At 47.2% G+C, this 6,986-nt stretch overlaps 1 pseudogene; it reads right to left on the reverse strand.

Moving 5' to 3' along the window:
• Window positions 1-5,263: 5,263 nt before the first annotated feature.
• Window positions 5,264-6,737, reverse strand: LOC108515466 (keratin, type II cytoskeletal 8 pseudogene; annotated as a pseudogene).
• Between the last annotated feature and the right edge of the window lie 249 nt (window positions 6,738-6,986).

Below are 6,986 nucleotides of genomic sequence, written 5' to 3' on the forward strand. Positions count from 1 at the left end.
TTTTTTTTTTTTTTTTTGAGATGGAGTCTTGCTCTGTCACCAGGGCTGGAGTGCAGTGGCCGGATCTCAGCTGACTGCAAGCTCCGACTCCCAGGTTTACGCCGTTCTCCTGCCTCAGCCTCCCGAGTAGCTGGGACTACAGGCGCCCGCCACCTCGCCCTGCTAGTTTTTTGTATTTTTAGTAGAGACGGGGTTTCACCATGTTAGCCAGGATGGTCTTGATCTCCTGACCTCGTGATCCGCTCGTCTCAGCCTCCCAAAGTGCTGGGATTACAGGCTTGACCCACCCCGCCCGGCCCAGTTTACCACTCTTAAAGATGATTTTGTCTTGCAAATTGGATACCAGCTCAGCTGTATTACAAGAGGGCCCCAGGCAGAGTTGAGAGGCCCCCATTCCAGGCCTTAGCTCCCAGATGACATGTCTAGACACACCCTGGGCCAGAAAAGAAACTGCTGCCTTGAAGGAAAAAACCCAGTCCTGGCAGGATTCATGACCTGCTGATGGAAGGCTGGGCCCTGAATAATCAGCAGAGTAACCAGGTAGTACACTCCATGGGTCTTGGACGAGACTCACATGTGTTAGCGTCATGTGTGACCCATCATATTCCCAGCTGTGATGGTCATAGGGAGAAACTCCTTCTGATTAAGAAAAGGAGATGGAAAAATAAAGGGGACTTTGTCTTGCAGCTTAGGTACTAGCTTGGCCACCCTGGGGTAGAGCACCAAGCAGGCCTGTGGGGCCCCTGATGCCAGGCCTTGGCTCTTGTGCAGCATTTCTGGACCTACCCTGGGCCAGAGAGGAGGTCATTGCCCTGAAGGATGAGTCCCAGGCCTGGCAGCAGTCACCACAAGCTAACTGAAGAGTCCTTGGACCTTAAGTGAACATTGCTGGCACCCTGTGGATCTGTGGTGGTGGGGGCACAGGGAGAGATATCTCTGCTTATGGAAAGGGAGGGAAGAGTGGGAAGGACTTTGTCTTGTGGTTTTGGTACCAGCTTAGCCACAGTAGAATAGAGCAGTAGGTTGAGTTCAAAGGTTTCTGACTCTAGGCCCTGGCTTTTAGACAGCATCTCTGGACCTGCTTGGGACCCAGGGGAACTAGCTGCCCTGAAGGGAAGGAAACAAGCCTGGATGGCTTCACCCCTTCTGACTGTAGAGCCCTAGGGGCTTGAGCAAACATAGGTAGTAGCCAGGTAGTAGTCACAGTGGGCCTTGTGCAAGACCTAGGACTGTGTTGCTTTCAGGTATGGCCCAGTGCAGTCCCAGTCATGGTGGCCACAGGGGTCCATGTGTCACCCCTTTCCCAGCTACAGGCAGCTCAGCACAGAGAAAGAGACTCCATTTGTTTGGGAGAAAGTAAGAGAAGAGAACAAGAGTCTGTGCTTGGTAATTCAGAAAATTCTTCCAGATCTTATCCAAGGTCACCAAGGTAGTACCTCTATGAGTCTGCAAGAACCACAGATGCAGTGGCCAAAAACTTAGATCACAACACCCAAGTCCTTTCAAATACCTGGAAAGCCTTCCCAAAAAGGATGAGTACAAACAAACCCAGTGTGTGAAGACTACAAGAAATACTGAACTCTTCAATGCTCAGACACTGACAAACATCCACAAACATCAAAACCATCCAGGAAAACATCCCCTCACCAAATAAACTGAATAATACACTGGAGACCAATCCTGGAGAGATAGAGACATGTGACCTTTAGACAGATAATTCAAAATAGCTCTTTGAGGAAACTCAAAGAAATTCAAGTTCACACAAGAGGAATTCATAATCCCATCAGATAAATCTAACAAAGAGATTGAAATCATTTAAAAGAATCAAGCAGAAATACTGGAGTTGAAAAATATAATTGACACACTGAAGAATGCATCAGTGTCTCTTAATAGCAGAACTGATCAAGCAGAAAAAAAGACTTACTGACCTTGACAACAAGCTGTTTGAAAAACACATTCACAGAAGACAGAAGAAGAAAGAATAGAAATTAATAAAGCACACCTACAAGATATACACAATAGCCTCAACAGGACAAATTTAAGAGTTATTGGCCTTAAAGAGGAGGTAGAGAGAGAGAGAGGAGTAGAAAATTTAGTCAAAGGAATAATAACAGAGAACTTCCCAAACCTAGAGAAAGATATTAATATTCAAGTACAAAAATATTTAACCCAAAGAAGACTACCGCAAGGCATTTAAAAATCAGATTCCCAAAGGTCAAGGATAAAGAAAGGACCCTAAAAGCAACAAAAGAAAATAAACAAATAACATACAATGGAGCTCCAAAATGTCTGGTAGCAGACTCCTCAGGAGAAACCTTACAGGCCAGGAGAGAGTGGCATGACAGATTTAAAGGGCTGAAGGAAAAAAAGTCTTTTATCCTAGAATAGTATATCCAGCAAAAATATCCTTCATGCATGAAGGAGATACAAAGACTTTCCTAGAAAAACAAAAGCCACACGATTTCACTAATACCAGACCTGTCCTACAATAAATGCTAAAGGAAGTTCATCAGTCTTCAAGAAAAGGATGTTAATGAGCAACAATAAGTCACCTGAAGGCACGAAACTCACTAGTAATAGTAACTACACAGAAAAACACAGAATATTATAATGCTGTAATTGTGATATGTAAAGTACTCGTATCTTAAATAGAAACATGAAAAGATGAACCAATTAAAAATTATAATTACAATAACTTTTAAGATATACACAGTATAATAAGATATAAATGGAAACAACAAAATGTTAAAAGTGGGGAAATGAAGTGTAGAGTTTTTATTAGTTTTCTTTTTGCTTGTTACTTTGTTTGCTTATGCAATCAGTGCTATCATTGGTTTAAAATAATGGGTTATGGCTCGGTACGGTGGCTCACGCCTGTGATCCCAGCATTTTGGGAGGCCGAGGTGGGTGGATCACCTTAGGTCAGGAGTTCGAGACCATCCTGGCCAACATGATGAAACCCCGTCTCTATTAAAAATACAAAAATTAAGGCTGGGTGAGGTGGTTCATGCCTGTAATCCCAGCACATTGGGAGGCTGAGGCAGGTGGATCATGAGATCAGGAGTCCCAGACCAGCCTGGCCAATATGGTGAAACCCTGTCTCTACTAAAACTACAAAAATTAGCCAGATGCAGTGACAGGTGCCTATAATCCCAGCTACTCTGGAGGCTGAGGCAGGAGACTCACTTGAACCCAGGCGGCAGAGGTTGCGCTACTGCACTCCATCCTGGGCAACAGAGTGAGACTTTGTCTCAAACAAACAAACAAACAAACAAACAAAAAATTAGCTGCCTGTGGTGGCAGGCACCTGTAATCCCAGCTACTTGGGAGGCTGAGGCAGGAGAATCACTTGAATCCAGGAAGCAGAGGTTGCAGTGAGCCAAGATCACTCCATTGCACTCCAGCCTGTGGGAGAAGAACAAGACTTTCTCTCAAAAAAAAAAAAAAAAAAAAAAAAAGAAAAAGAAGAAAATAAAAATAAAGTGGTCCGGGCCGGTGGCTCAAGCCTGGTAATCCAGCACTTTTTGGAGGCCAAGACCGGGGGCGGATCACGAGTAGGAGATCGAGACCATCCTGGCAAAGGTAAACCCCGCTCTAACAAAAAAAATACAAAAAAATAGCCGGGGCGACGAGGCGGGCGCCTTAACCAGCTACTGGAGCTAGGCAGGAGAATGGCGAAACCCGGGAGGGCGGAGCTGCAGGAGCTGAGATCGCGCCACGCACTCCATCCGGCGGCAGAGGCGAGACGCCGCTCAAAAAAAAAAAAAATAAAATAAATAAAATAAAATAAATTAAGACATACCACCACAGAAAATAACATTCACTAATAGGAAGTCAGGAAGGAAGAGAAGACTACAAAACAATTAGAAAACAAATAACAAAATGACAGAAGAAAGTCTTTACTTATCAGTAATAACATTGAATGTAAATGGAGTAAACATTCCAATTAAAAGACATAGAGTGGCTGAATAAATTTTTAAAAAAATCCAATGATCTGTTGCCCACAGGAAATACATTTTGTCTGTAATGACACACACAGACCGAAAATAAAGTGATGAGAAAAGATAATCCATGCAAAGGGAAACCAAAAAAGGGCAGGAGTAGCTATACTTATATCAAACAAAATAGATTTCAAGACAGAAATTTTCTATAAGAAGATACAAGGAAGGTCATTATAGAATGATAAAGGGGTCAATTCAGCAAAAGGATATCACAATTGTAAATATATGTGCACTCAACACTGGAGCACCCAGATGTATGAAGCAAATATTATGAGAGCTAAAGAAAGAGATAGACCCCAATACAATATTAGCTGGAGACTTCAACACCCCACTTTCAGGATTGGACAGATCTTCCAAACAAAAGATAATGAAGAAATGTTGGACTTAATCTGCCCTATAGAACAAAGGGAACTAATAGATATTTACAGAACATTTCATCCATCAGCTGCAAAATACACATTCTTTTCTTCATCACATGGATTGCTCTCAAGAATAGACCATAGTTATATTACAAAACAAATCTTAAAACATTCAGGAAAACAAATAACATCAATCATCTTCTCTGACCACGAACAACTCACCATTCACCCTGCCCCTCCCATCCCAATCAATACTTCTCCTGGTCCTGCACTCTTGAAGCCGAAACACTGGGCTCGCCTTTCACATCTTCCTCAAGCTCAGGCCAGGGTGTTTCTTTCCTTTTCTCATCTGCAATTACCTGTTGGGCACACTCTTCTCTCTCATTTTCTATCTAGCAAACATCCCCTTATTGTTCATGAGGCAGCTGTTATTACCTCCCCTTTCAAGTCTCTGCTTCAGTCCTACCCACAGCCCAGATAGAACTATTCCTCCTTTCTGTCCCTACATTATACAGGCTAAAAACTTCTTCCTTCTCCCTTCCCCTTTCCTTCCCCTCCCTTCCCCTTCTCTTCCCCTTCCCTTCCCCTTCCCTTCCCTTCCTCCCTTCCTTCTTTTCTTCCTTTCTTTCTTCTTTCTTTCTCTTTCTGCAGAGCTAGCTGAGGCTTTATTTTGGACCCCCTCCTCTCCCCCCCAAAAAAATAATTGAATTGTTTTGTAGCTGGACGCATGGGCAAGGGGGATCCCCAGGCAGTAAACTCCCCTGGGGGTGGGCTGAGAGCTAGGGCTGAGCCTCAGGTGGGTGGGTCTCCCATTCTCCGTACTCCTCTGCACAGCCGTCGCCCTCCCCTGCTCCAGGGCAGCCGCAGGAGGGGCAGGCTGGGAGGGGCTGCCGCCTCAGCTGTTCACTTGGGCAGGACGTGAGAGGACTCGGACACCAGCTTCCCATCGCAGGTGTCGATCTTCTTCACAATCATGGCCCTGATGGAGCTGGTGCGGCTGAAGGCGCTGGAGCCCAGGCCTTAGCTGAGGCCGGGGCTTGTGAGGCCGCCATAGGTCGAGCTCAGACCACCTGCATAGCCGCTGATGGTCTTCGTATGGATACGCATGTTTTGAATCCCAGACGCCAGCCGGGTCTCATCGCCCTCCAGCAGCTTCCTGTAGGTGGCGATCTCGATGTCCAGGGCCAGCCTGACGTTCATCAGTTCCTGGTACTCACGCAGCCGCCGTACCATGTCCTGCTTGGTCCGCTGCAGGGCGGCCTCCAGCTCAGACAGCTTGGCGTTGGCAGCTTTAAGGGCCAGCTCCCCAGGCTGCTCGGCATCTGTGATGGCGGCCTCCAGGGAAGCCCACTGGCCTTCGAGGCCCTCAGTCTCAGCCTGAAGCCAGCTTATGTTCCAGTTCATCCGGGAGATCTCAGTCTTCGTTCATTGCAGGTCATCTCCCTGCTTCCCAGCCAGCATCTGGAGCTCCTCATACTTGATCTGGTACATGCTCTCAGCCTCAGCCCAGCTGCGGTTGCCGATCTCCTCGTACTGCGCCTTGACCTCAGCGAAGATCTCCTCTTCTTACAGCTGCCTGAGGAAGTTGATCTCCTCAGTCAGCCCTTCCAGGCGAGACTCCAGCTCTACCTTGTGCATGTAAGCTTCATCCACATCCTTCTTGATGAGGACAAATTCATTCTCCATCTCTGCACCCTTACTGATCTCATCCTCATACTTGTTCGTGAAGTCCTCCAGCAGCCCCTGCATGTTGCCAANATCTCCCTGCTTCCCAGCCAGCATCTGGAGCTCCTCATACTTGATCTGGTACATGCTCTCAGCCTCAGCCCAGCTGCGGTTGCCGATCTCCTCGTACTGCGCCTTGACCTCAGCGAAGATCTCCTCTTCTTACAGCTGCCTGAGGAAGTTGATCTCCTCAGTCAGCCCTTCCAGGCGAGACTCCAGCTCTACCTTGTGCATGTAAGCTTCATCCACATCCTTCTTGATGAGGACAAATTCATTCTCCATCTCTGCACCCTTACTGATCTCATCCTCATACTTGTTCGTGAAGTCCTCCAGCAGCCCCTGCATGTTGCCAAGCTCCGCCTCCAGCTTTAGCTTCTCCTGGCCCAGCCTCCAGCTGCCACCTAAAGCTGTTGATGTAGCTCTCGAACATGTTGTCCATGTTGCTCCCAGCCTTCTTCTGCTGCCGCAGGAGGCTCCACTTGGTCTCTAGTATCTTGTTCTCTGTACCTTGTCTATGAAGGAGGCAAACTTGTTGTTGAGGGTCTTGATCTGGTCCTTCTCCTGGGTGCGGACTCCTGGATGTTGGAGTCCCTCTCCAGATAAGGGGGCTCAGCAGGCTCTGCTTGACCATGATGGTGGTGGTGCCTTCCATGCCACTGGCCCCACTATGGCCTCTGCCCAGGCCACCCTGGAGGCTGCTGCTGCCCACTTGGGAGAAGCTCCAGGAGCTGATGCGGGCACCAGGCCCACAAGGTGGACACCTTATAGGACCTCTGGGTCATCCTGATGGACATGGTGGAGGCAGGAGTGGAGGCAGGTGGGCTGAACCAGGCAGAGATTCCAGAAGGAGAGGAGAAGCTGCTTCTTGGTATTTATTTATTTATATTTTAAATTCAGGGGT

This window comes from Rhinopithecus bieti, unplaced genomic scaffold, assembly GCF_001698545.2.
Source record: "Rhinopithecus bieti isolate Rb0 unplaced genomic scaffold, ASM169854v2 scaffold_33650, whole genome shotgun sequence".
NCBI classification, from domain to species: Eukaryota; Metazoa; Chordata; class Mammalia; order Primates; family Cercopithecidae; genus Rhinopithecus; species Rhinopithecus bieti.